The sequence below is a fragment of the Gambusia affinis genome, linkage group LG16 (assembly GCF_019740435.1).
Source record: "Gambusia affinis linkage group LG16, SWU_Gaff_1.0, whole genome shotgun sequence".
NCBI classification, from domain to species: Eukaryota; Metazoa; Chordata; class Actinopteri; order Cyprinodontiformes; family Poeciliidae; genus Gambusia; species Gambusia affinis.
In genome coordinates, this window is record NC_057883.1 from 3,102,258 (window position 1) to 3,115,385 (window position 13,128).

The window sequence follows — 13,128 nt, forward strand, 5'->3', positions numbered from 1 at the left end:
TAGCAAAAACACTAACAAAACGTCACAACGAAACAAAACAAAGCTAGGATTGAACAGCCAGAACTGTTCCAACATTTGAGTCCAGGCGAAAACAGGGATGTGCTTTCTCCTGAATCAGCTAAAGGAATAAATAATAAGTGTATTCAGGACAACCAGGGCGTGGCCGCTGACCAGACGCTCTGTCTTTAGCAGGGAGAGGTCACTTTCTGCCCGTATTTCCTCTCATATGGTGGCTCACAGGCTAACGTCTGCTATCAGCAGCTAGCTCCTGCAGACGAATGGGGTCATTCGTCTGCTTGCAACCGATTACCTCACAAAACAGAGAAAAAATAATAATGGCTGCATCTCCTTCTAGTCTGGGTGCTCTAATGCTTTGATCAGTCGCGGAGGCTGTGCTGGCGCTGTGTTAGTGCTGGAGGAACCGGCACTCGGATCAATACAGGAGAAATGCAAGGCAGCATTATTGTGGGACGAGCAAATGAAGCTGCTTTATGTTTTGTGGGTTTTACCTCAAGAAACGTGACTGCTTCCTCGTTTCCCATTTATCTGGCAGCGTTTCAAATGCAGCCATGCAAATCTACTGGTGTGCGCTGGTATATATTTAGGTGCAGCATCAAGGTTTCCCCAGTGGAAATCATTTTCAAGTTAACCACCTTTCAACATGATTTGGAGAAAAGTACATGTCCATTATCCTTTCAGCCACTGATCCACTGAACTAATTTGATCATTTCTGACTCACCTGTCTGTTTTTTATTTTAATTATTTATTTTTGCTTGTTTTTTTTTTTCTTTCTTTCTTTTTCTTTTTGGCCAAATGGCAAGCATGTATATTATGATTTTATTGCAGTTATTTATGAATCTGCAATCTGGACGGGGCAGACCAGTCCCCTGTTGTTGTTCTTTTTTGTTTTTTTCCATCTTCTCGGTTAAGAGGATATAAGATGACACAGCATTTAGTGTTGGCTCCGGTTCGAAACACTTTGAATGCTGGAGAGAGGCTGAAGTCAAAACGAGAATGAAAAGCTGCATTACTACTTATGTTGCTTTCAATATAACTTCAACCAAAATAAATATCTAATTTGGGTCTAGATATTTAGTTTGTAAACTAACTATTTAGTTTGAATTTTAAATATTTAGCTCAGACTTAAACATCTGGCTTGGAACTAAATATAAATATTTAGTGTGCAAAGTAAATATTTAGCTTCCTAACTAAATATTTAATTTGAAAACTAAATTTTGAATTTTTAAGCTAAATACTTTGTTTTCAACCTTTCACTCTGCAAACGGCACCACAAACATCTGCATCTGTTTCTAAACCCTCTTTTTACTGTGGTTACGCAAACAAGTTGCTTGTGTAACTTGCTCCAGTTCAGCATTCTCAAAGACTGAACGTGTTAAAGGTTTGCCACAAATTCTGAATCGTTTTAGTCACCCACCACTGGAATTAGAAGGGCAGTGTTACGTAAAATCAACGTTTTGAGCTTTACATCATGTTATAATGTTATTCCCACATCAAAAACCATCCTGCAGTGAATTTATGAATGTTTGAGAAATTGTTTTAATCTCCCATGGCAACCGTTACGCTGTGAAAAATGCTTGGTGGCGCTGAGCCTTCAAGACGCAGTTTCTAAGCTTCCGGGCCTCCGTCTCACTGAGCAGCCCTCCCTCCCAACTCCACCACTCAGCTCCTTCAGACTAGCCAGCAGCAATTAGCAAACACCTGCAGGACCTGCGCATCAGCTGAGCTCATTATTGGAGCTGCTTCTCAGAGCAACGCTGGTAAAGGTTTTATAGGGGAGCCTATAAAATGTGTTGTGATGACTTCCTGAAAGCGGAGTTTCAGAAGGAAGCAGGAGCTTCTTAAAGAGACAGAGGCCCAATTTCAAGGCGCTAAATTACAAAGTCAAATTTCTTTAAATTCATATTTCATACATATAGCATTTCTTTAAAAAACACTGAAATACTTGATTGTGCTATAAAATTGTTTTATGTGCCTTGGAAATATATATAACTGCCCCTTTAAGTAGATGTAGCCTTAGTGAAAGTGTTGCGTTTCCTAAGACAACTCGAGTCAAAGCTCTGTAATTCATGATCTTTTTGTGATTGATTGATTGATTGATTGATTGATTGATTGATTGATTGATTGATTGAAGTAAAGTCAGGACTTCAGACCTCCTGTTTTTACTCGGCACTGTCAATAACGTTAACGTTCTAGAAAGACGTCAAAACACGGAGCTAAATTTGTGAAAGCGTGACATCATGTGAGTCCAGAAATGCGACCCGGTGAGTGTTTCAGTTCCACACCATCCAGTGTGAAACACAAATCTGCTGACTCCACAGGAAGCGTCACATGGGACAGTGGCCGTATCCGCGCACATGGCGCGCATGATTTTATGCAGCCGATTCTGGTCCGCAGCTTCATCCTTCATGTTCATGTTATGTTGTGTGAGACTGAAAACTGTGAATGATTCATTCTCTGGCGTCACATTGATTTGAACCTGACTGAGAGACACGCCACGCTAAACGTTCAGCAGATCGGAACCAAACGAGTTCGGTTCAGGATGGGAGCATCGCTTCATACAGAGATTTCGCTTTTCACTTCATCAGCCCCTGCTCCACTTTGACGTTAGTGATGATTGTATATATATATCAAAAATAGTAATGTAACATTTTTAATAGATTTCATCAGTGTGGACCATTTGCATGAACTCAAAGTCAGTTGGGACAAAGAACTCCCTGTCTGGAAACTCCTTCTTTTTGTCATTAAACCTTTACTGTTTAAAATCAGCCTCACAACTTACAAAAGGAAAACATTTATATTTTATTATTAGCTTATTTTGTTATTTTCAGTGTTGTACCGATTGTTTCCTAATGAACTGAAGCAACAATTTTGTAAAATGTTCCTTTTGTCAAATAATTGAAAGAAATTATTTTTAAAAATCCCAGTGCTGATGATTCATACGGTTTGATATAGTTGAATTTGTATTTTACAGTTAAAACCGAAACATAAAGTCGTGAGGAGTCAGTGCCTGGCGACTTGCTCTGGGTTGCAGTTTTACTAAAGTTGAATGTTAGTAACATAACAAAACTTTGTTTCCCTTTTTTCAGGTTAATCACAGTATTTTTGAAAGTTTTATTTCGTTTTACGTCACATCTTTTTGTCCAGGGATACTGTAGGCCTATACATTTCTCTCCTCCAACCTTAAAAAATGGGAAAGACAACAGAACATTTGAGTAAAGCAGTTGTGTCGATTTTCATTGGTCCTGGACAAGACAACAGCCACAAAAAAGTAACGGCAACAACAAAATACATTCAGAATCAATTTGATTATTTGTTTCGATGAGCCTCGTTGTCTGAACAAAGGTGCTTTTTGAAAATGACAGTCTTTTAGTAAACATACCTTCTAATCTGTGTGGTGTTCCAGATAGTAAATATAACAATTCGCCAGTGGTGGCGCTCTTGCGTTATACAAGAGCGTGAGCTGGACCGCAGAAGAAGAAGTATGGGTTCCATGTTCGATAATAAAAGTTTGCCATGTGTTGTTCCAGTTGCCTACTTGGACATCATTTATTTTAACCCAGTGTTTCATACACAACAGAATTTTGGCGACGAGGATGGGATGTTCAAGTTGGAAAGCACAGAGTATGCAGGGAGCGGCTCCATAGAGGCAAAACGGGACCGTAAAAGCCAAGCGTTTTGGTGAGTGAAAGGACCGCCGAACCAGAGCTACAAAGATGGCGTTTGGAAAGCCAGAAGATTTTCACTTCGAGGAAAGTGAGGAAAGTTTTGACAACTATGACGTTTGGAGCAGTATTGTGCGGCAAACGACTTGGACACTAACGAGGAGAAAACTAAGTCGGTGTTTCTCACGGTGGTGGGAAAAAGATCCCATAGCTTGCTCATGGACCTATGTGCTCCGGATAAACCATCAGAGAAAAGCTATGAGGAGTTGGTGGAGTTGCTGCAGAGGCACTACGTACCAAAGACGAACTTTATTGCAGAAAGGTGCAAGTTTCACGGAAGAAACCAAAAAGACAACGAAACTATCAGTGAGTACGTGGCTAGTTCTGAAAATTAGCAGCTACATGTAAATTTGGGACTTTCTTAGATGAAGCACTGCGTGATAGATTTGTCTGTGGGGTAAAGAGCAGTGAGCTCAGAGATCGGCTGCTCAGCACCGCGCACACCAAAGACTTAACGCTGCCGCTGGCTGTAGAAATGGCGTTCTCCTTTGAAGTAACTAAGGACAGTGCACAGCAATTTGCACAGAAAGCGTTCAAGGCTCATGTAGTGGATAAGAAAGCTAAAACACAATACATGAAGCTGAGAAGAATAGAGCTACCGGGAAGCCCTGTTATCGTTGCGGTGGAAAAAGTCACAACCCGAATGACTGCAGGTTTAAAGAAAGCGAGTGCCATGAGTGTAAGAAGAAGGGACACATAGCAAAAGCCTGTCGCACACGCAAAGAAGGAGGCCGTTCGAGTACGACCAAGGGAACCATGCATCTGGATGTGAAGAGACGATCCAGCGCTCTCAAGCAGCGCCATGATGTCGGCGTTCTTCAACAGCAGGATGTCTGCAGCTGGCCCGGTCCGCAGTACCCTCATGAAGGTGCGCCTCAGTATGCAGATCCTGGCAACAAGCACGAGTTTAAAGGGGATTCAGACGACAACCAATTTCTGTCACATCAAGTCAGAGAAGACAGAGCAGCCAGTGATGTTGTGGTTCAGTGCAAAATGGAAGCTGCACCAAACTCTGACACTATTCCAGATCGGGCATCGGACAGTCCAGATTTTGGTTTGTTTGAAATGAACACAGGTAATGGTGACATTGTTAAGCCTTATTATGTGTATGTCAGTGTAAATGGTTCAAGAGTGAAGATGGAACTAGACACTGGTGCCGCAGTGTCAGTGATATCTGAAAATCTGTATAAGCGCAGATTTAAATCAGTCAAACTTAGTTCAGCAAATTGTGTACTTAAAACGTACAGCCAAGAGTCATTACCGCTGATGGGTAAATTTGTGGCAAAAGTGAAATGTAAAGAGACCACTAAAAAACTAGAACTGTTAGTAGTAAAAGGAAGAGGCCCTGCTTTGATGGGTAGAGACTGGATTAGCCAGCTGAAGCTAGACTGGTCACAGGTGAATAGAGTGGCTCCAGAAACAGTGGAAGATGTATGTGCTCAGTATGCATCAGTGTTCAACCCTGAGTTAGGCAAGTTGAAGGGTATTAAAGCCAAGCTTCACGTTGCTCCAGAAGCAGTGCCGAAGTTCCATAAACCAAGAAATGTTCCATATGCATTAAGAGAAGCTGTGGAAAAGGAACTGACTAAATTGGAGGCAGAAGGAGTTATTTCACCCACTAATTACAGTGAGTGGGCTGCTCCAATAGTGTGCATACCTAAAAAGGATGACAGTGTGAGATTATGTGGAGACTACAAGGTCACCATAAATCCATGGTTAAACGTGGACCAGTATCCACTTCCAAAAACGCAAGATCTGTTTGCAAAATTAGCAGGAGGTCAGAAATTCACCAAACTAGACTTATCTCAGGCTTACCAGCAAGTCCAGTTAGAGGACAGCTCTAGGTGTTACCTGACCATAAACACTCACAAAGGGCTGTACCAATACAACAGGTTGCCTTATGGTGTTGCAAGTGCTCCTGCAATTTTCCAGAAAATAATGGATCAAGTACTTCAGGGCATGGATGGGGTTATCTGCTATCTTGATGATATTTTGATAACTGGTAAAGATGCAGCAAGCCACCTGACTAACTTAAAGGAGGTCCTTAAAAGGCTCGAAAGCTACAACCTTAGGGTAAAGCGAGAAAAGTGTGAGTTCATGAAAGACAGTGTTTCATATTTAGGACATGTCATTGACGCCACCGGCATTCATCCTATGAAGGAAAAGACAACTGCCATTCAGAAGGCTCCAGTTCCAAGAAATGTAACTGAACTTAGGTCATTCTTGGCTCTGTTAAACTACTATGGAAAGTTTATTCCAAACTTATCGACTCTTATCCAGCCAATGTCAGCATTGCTGCACAAAGACGCAGACTGGATTTGGTCAGAAAATTGTCAAAATGCCTTTGAGAATGCAAAGAAGGCTCTTCAATCTGACAAAGTCTTGGTACATTTTGATGCAGAACTACCAATTATCTTAGCATGCGATGCATCTCCTTATGGAGTTGGTGCTGTAATCAGTCACCAAATGAAGGATGGAAGCGAAAGACCGATTGCATTTGCATCACGAATGCTAACTAAGACAGAACAAAATTACTCACAGATTGAAAAAGAAGCACTTGGTTTAGTGTTTGGTGTTATGAAGTTTCATGACTACCTTTATGGTAGGAAGTTCATTTTGGTGACGGACCATAAACCATTGTTAAAAATCTTGGGACCAAAAACAGGTGTGCCTACGCTAGCTGCTGCTAGATTGCAAAGATGGGCTCTAATCCTAGCTGCATACAAGTACGAGATTCAGTACAAAAGATCTGAGCAACATAGTAATGCAGATGCTTTATCAAGGTTACCGATGAAACCAAGTGTGGATGTGGTGTCAAACCCTATTTACAAAGTATCTTACCTTGACGAGTTACCTATTACTGCAAGGGAGATAGCAAAAGAAACAGACAAAGATCCTGTGTTAAAGGTGGTGAAACAGTTAGTGTTAACTGGCTGGCCTAAACATGTGCAGGATGAGTTGCTGAAGCCATATTTTCAGAGACGTTTTGAGCTGACTGTTGAAGATGATTGTCTGCTGTGGGGTTAGTGGTGGTTCCTAAGAAATTAAGGGATCAGTTGATTTCTGAACTGCATGAACACCACTGGGGCATGGTAAAGATGAAATCCGCCAGAAGTTCATTCTGGTGGCCAGCAGTAGATGAGTGCATTGAACAGGAAGTCAGTGAGTGTACCATTTGTCAAAAGCAGCGTGGTATGCCTTTGTACTGCACCAGTGCATAAATGGAAATGGGCTGCAAGCCCCTGGGAGAGAATCCATCTAGACTTTGCAGAGGACCACAAGCAGATGTTTCTGGTAGTTATGGATGCCTATGCTAGATGGCCTGAGATTATTCCTATGCATACTACTACTTCAGTTAAAACCATTGAAACACTGAGGAATTTGTTTGCTGCTTACGGGTTACCAAAAGAAGTTGTAACAGATAATGGTCCTCAGTTTGTTTCACAAGAGTTTGAGGCATTTCTAAAGAAAAATGGAGTGCAGCACATTAAGTCACCTGCATACCACCCTGCCAGCAATAGATTAGCAGGCGCTTAGTCCAAAATCTTAAAAGGTCGCTAGCAAAGAATCGAGCCATAGGTGGTATGACACTTGAGCACTGTGTTGCAAATTTTCTTGTAGGGTATCGAAACACACCCCATACAACTACAAGGAAAACTCCTGCTGAGTTATTTCTAAAAAGACAGGTTCGAACAAGACTGTCACTCATCAGACCCCAGTTCTCTCAGAGAATGCAAACCAAAACAGAACCAACTCTTCCACGGGTTCGAGTTTTCACAGTAGGTCAACCTGTATTGGTTAAGAATTACAGGGGAGGGGAGAAGTGGTTGAATGGAGTTGTGCAAGAAATCCTGGGTCCTGTAACTTACAGTGTGGAAGTAAATGGAAAGTGTGTTAAAAGACATGTAAATCAGATTCTGGGTGTAAATGGAAATCCAGCTCATTTGACACAAACAGACTCTGGTGCTGGAAACTTTTGGAATGATGATGATCTCGATACAACCAAAGATGTGGATCAACAGATGGAAGAAAAAACTGTTGGGAATCAACCAATAGACTTGCCATCATCTACAGTTGAAAGAAACACTCGTCCAGTGAGGAACCGGCGACCTCCTGATAGACTGAACTTGAAATTGCAACTCTAAATGAGGGTTTAAAAAAAAGAAAAGTGCTTCTTAATTTTCAGTTGTATTTGTTTAAAAAAAAAGAAAGAAAAAAAACTGAAAAATGTTTGATTAAGAAGTATTGATTTTACAGGGGAGGAGCTGTGGTGTTCCAGATAGTAAATATAACAATTCGCCAGTGGTGGCGCTCTTGCGTTATACAAGAGCGTGAGCTGGACCGCAGAAGAAGAAGTATGGGTTCCATGTTCGATAATAAAAGTTTGCCATGTGTTGTTCCAGTTGCCTACTTGGACATCATTTATTTTAACCCAGTGTTTCATACACAACAATCTGCACATTTATAAATGTTTTTTATTACTGTAATGTCATTTTTTATTCTTAAACGTAATTCTTTCTATTCGCAGTACATGAAAAATCATCATTTAAACAAAAATAAAGGCTTGAAACCATCAGTCTGTGTAATTAATCCACGTAATATGTCTCAAATAAATGAACTTTTCAATAATATTCTAATTTATTGAATGTGAGACTGTTTATTATTTAAACCTGCTCATTCGTACAGTATGAAAAATAACCTGAGCTAGCTCAAGATCTGTCTGTAGCCCGCTAACGACTATGAAATCCCCTCGCGTCAATATGTGACGAGGACGGAAGTCCCATGCGTCAATATATGACGAGTTGGGAGTGAGAGTGGGTTGGAAATTGAAGACTTTGCTTGGTGACCACTGTGTTCTTGTAAACACAAAATTTACTAATGTGAAAATCATATCATTTAACTAATTTTTAGCTTAGTATCCAGGAAAGGTAGGTGCAAATTTACAATTTATTCAGCTCAGTTCTGTTTATTTATAAAGCGCTAATCCCCAACTAATGTCACGTTAAGGCTGGTTCAATTCTTATCCAAAAATATACAATCAAATAATTGTGGGGGGAGCCGCAGTTCTACAATCCTTATCAGTGAAATCGTTGGAATGTGTAGGAAAAGGACCCTAACAAACACTCCAACCAGCAAGAAATTTCACATTTCATGGCTTCATTTGTTTACGGTTGCCACAGCAACAGACAACAGATGGTTAGCGGTGGTCATGGGAGGCTCTCAGGTCGTGAACGTGTTCATTGAACCACCCCACCGATTCATGCGGTCGCCACATGACGGCAGATGGAAGCACATCTGCTGCATGCGTGAACTCATCCACACGACTAACAGCGTGTACTGCGCCTTTAATTAGTGACATTTGTGAAAATTAGACTGACCTGTGGAGCCATGGAGGCCATGCCGTACAGTAAGTACCTCACGTGTTTCGGTATTTTGGCCGGTTCCGTCACCTTCATCATTATTATTATTGGTCTTATCAACAGTGTCAGACCTTAAAAAAATATTTATTTTTTTAAATTCTCAGTTCTGTATGTCTCACCTCTTAGAATAATGAGTTGCTCAAGTGAAAGGCAGAAGTGGAGCTTCCCGCACAACCAACAGGAAAGCAGCAAGTTTCTGGATGGTAAGTTAACCACAAAATCTTTAGCGGGGAGGTTTTTGAAGCAGACAACAAACAACATTGACGTACTGGCAAAAGTCCAAAAGGTGTTTTTTCAACATTTGCGAAATATCAACAAAGTTGTGCGCACACTTGGAGTGGAAATGCAGCTACTGCTAAACGGTCTGAAGTGGCTGTTTGGGGCCCCTAAGCAGCTGTTGAACTTGCAATAACGGTGTTATTGGGTGTAGACATGCATTGAGTCTGTATTTGTATCTTTGATTCTGTATGTCTGGGGAAACACACAGTCAATTTGAACTTGTCCACTTTGTGAAAACATGTTGTCAGCCATAACCTCTGAAAAACCTCTCTCAAAAATCATTCTCAGGATGATTTGATATTTTACTTCTCTGAAACAAACAAACAAAACAAAAAATCAGAAAGAGCAGAAGAGTGGTCCAGCTCTACTGCACTACTTGCTTTCCAGTGGTTGCCTGCAGTTGACCTGGTCAGTGACTCGTTTCAATTAGACATACATCCCCCACTGACCGGGGTCTGACTCGCTCTAACAGAAGGTCATTGGACGTTGTGGAGGAAAACAACATACCAGCAGCTAATTTGTTCTATCATGAAGTCTGAACAGGACCCTCTTTGGTCGGAGGATTCGGGTTTAAATCCATTTCCCCGTGAACTCGGGAGTTCAGGTCAGGATTCACAGCCTGTATTTAAATCATCACGCTTTGCAGTGAACTTCATGTGTCCCTTCCAGACAGGAATTTGATCCTTTCAGAAACTTCCCCACATCTTTTTGTATTCGGAAAGAAGTCAAAACATGATTAGCCGCAAGACTTCAGTCATTCTTTTATGCTAGATCAACCTTTTTAAAGCTTTACATCATGTTATTCCCTCATCAAAATCACACCTGGAGTGTTGCTTTGATTATTTCATGCATGTTTGAGAAATCCTTTTATCTCCCTTGGCAACCATTCAGCTCCTCCAGACTAGCAGCAGCAAACACCTGGTGTTACTGCTGTCTGCTGATCTCAAAATACAAACTACAGTCATATTCATCACATTAGAATATGTGAATATGTTTGTCAGATTAAAGGTACCTTTAAAGAATAATCATTAAGCAGCTATTAAACCTACTTTTCATTGAGTGCACACTTTTGTTTCTAAAGATAGGGTTTTCTTTTTATTATTAGTCTCATGTAATATTACAAAATTAAATGTCATGTTTTCATTAACTCTAAGTAGAAAATCATCATAAGTAGCAGAAATAAAAGCTATAAAACATATTTGTATGTATGTGTTATTACTATAAATCATGCGTTTCACTTTTTGATAAAGTTCCTGAAATAAATTGATATCGATAACCTTCTAATTTGTCGAATGTGTCTGTGCTTCTCAGCCCAACAGTCCTGAGAAACGCATGAAGGGGGCGTGTCCTAAACAGGAGGAGCTTCTTAAAGAGACAGAGGCCGATTTCAGATGGAGCTGTGATGCAAAACCAAGTTTCTATTAAGTCATATTTGACATATATAGCATTTCCATAACAACGGAAGGTAGCATGGTTACTTGATTGTGCGGTACAATCAATGGCACTTTATGCTGTAAAATACACGATGTGGCACAATATGCAGGTCAGATTTAAAAGGCTGGATATTTGTTTAGACCATCAGAAGCTATACAGGAAATGTTTGTGGAACGTCTCCAACTTTTAGGTCTCTTTTTCTTCTGCCTTTTTCTTTTACTTATTTTTTCTCTCTCTTTCTCTCTCTCTCTCTCTCTCTCCCTGTAGCTTCAGAGAAGACAGAAGGCTGGTGGAGGCAGTGAAATACTTTGGGTCATGTTTTCCTTGGAAACCTTGAGTCCTGACAGTCATGTGGATGTTCCTTTGAGTCGTTCCAGCTAAATGGCGTTGCTAACAGAGCACAGCCCCATTATTCCCTGACTGTGGCCTTCTCCAGCAGGGTAATCAGCCCTGCCACGTCGCTCCGGTAACATGTTCAAGGTGTTGACTCGGCCTCCACATTTTCTGTGGGGATGTTCTACAATCAACACGCACAACTCAGTGAGTGCATGAAGTGACGAACAATGTAAACGTATCAAAAACCTTTCCATGATTTAATTACGTTAATTCAAAAACATTTTTTTAAGTTACATTATTAAGTGTTTTAAGACAGGACTGGGTGAAAGGGTAGAAAGAACACTCAACAATTAGAAAAGGAACAACAGAACTGTATTTTCAAAACCCAGCCACCTTATTGTATTTTCATGCTGTAGTTTTTACAGCCATTTGTTCCAGTGCAGTTCTAAAATGCCAATAGTGCCCTGCAGAGAAAAACAAATATCTATGGTTTAATGTGTAACTAAAACTGCTTTGACGTTTTCCCAGGCGCAAAACAGTGATGTCATGTGATCTTCCATAATCTCTCGTGATCCCCTGATCTCGCTAGACCTTCTTTGGAGGGAGATGAATCTGACTAAATTGAATCACGTTTTCTCAACTTGAATACGTTATTCAAGTTGAAACAAAAAACAATTGTCTCGCGTGAACTCGCGTGATGTCCCGTGATCTCACTCGTTTTCTTCAGCACAAGATCAGTCTGACTATAATGAATCATGTTATGTGAACAAGATTCAATTTCATAAACGTTAAGTTGTCGAATTTCTTGTTTATCCAACATGATTGTATCACGTTTTTGTTTCAAACATGAAATTATTTAGTTAAAAGTACATGATATTCTTTTGTTAATGTGATAGCCCCCTAAGTTCATTTTTTTCAGTGTGAGGAGGCGCCATGTCAGGAAGACGAAGTGGAAGCTGCGGGATCTTCAGAACAAACAGGTCATGATGCTAGGTCTACTGATTATCCCTCTGTCTGGACACAGGATCAATATAACCAGTTTAAAAGCTAAAATGAATGGTTATATGCCAGACATGGAAAACTGGGATGCACTCCACGCCATGACGTTCAGAATTTAGGTCTCATGGCATCTTGCGGTGTCAACATTGCAGCCAGTGGGCTGAGGGAAATACAGCTCCATTTTGTAGCAATTCAAGAGCTATCATCAGCACAGAAACTCCAAAGCACACACACACACACACACACACACACACACACTTTTGTCATAGTACCACCAAGAATTTCAAACTACTTTCATCCCTGATTGTTTGGTCTTCGTGATACTGTGTGGTTTATGATGAATCTGAGGTCTTAACAAAATAACTGTCAGTGAGTACACGCATCCTTTAAAAGTCTTAATTTTGTTTTTTAACTTTAAGACCTTAAAATGTCTTAAATTCATTTTTTTTAAAATGTGAATTGGCCTTAAATGCATTAATCGCAGGTCTTTTTGTGGCAGAACTAGTTAATGTAGTTTCTTTTATCGAGGGACTTTTCTGTCAGGTAAGAGTTTGAGTCACATGCAAACATCTTCACGTTGTTTCGTGACTGTCTGTTGAGGCCGTTAGCTAGTTAGCTGCTATTATACCCTTGCTGGCTAGCTTTATTGCCATTAGCAAAATGGTGAATATGAGTTGGCTACTCGTATTCACCACTGGGTCACTTCTTTTGCGAATCAACATGAGGTGAAGTGCAAAAAAGCTTTTAAGCTTGGCGCTGCAGTTGCTAAGGCTGTCGACGGCCATATGCTGAGTGACAAGCACAACGCTGCTGCCAAGAGACACACAGACCGTAGGAGTGTCAATTTTTCCTACCATTGATTGAAATGTTTAATCTCCAACAATTGCCCCAACAATCTCCTATGTTTATAGCTTTCT

The 13,128-nt window shown here is 40.6% G+C and overlaps 1 long non-coding RNA gene across 1 annotated transcript; it reads left to right on the forward strand.

The window, feature by feature from the left end:
* Positions 1-9,033: 9,033 nt before the first annotated feature.
* Positions 9,034-11,395, forward strand: LOC122846197. Its single transcript, XR_006373197.1, has 3 exons — positions 9,034-9,150; positions 9,290-9,366; positions 11,144-11,395. It is a non-coding gene; the product is annotated as an uncharacterized LOC122846197 (long non-coding RNA).
* Positions 11,396-13,128: the final 1,733 nt, after the last annotated feature.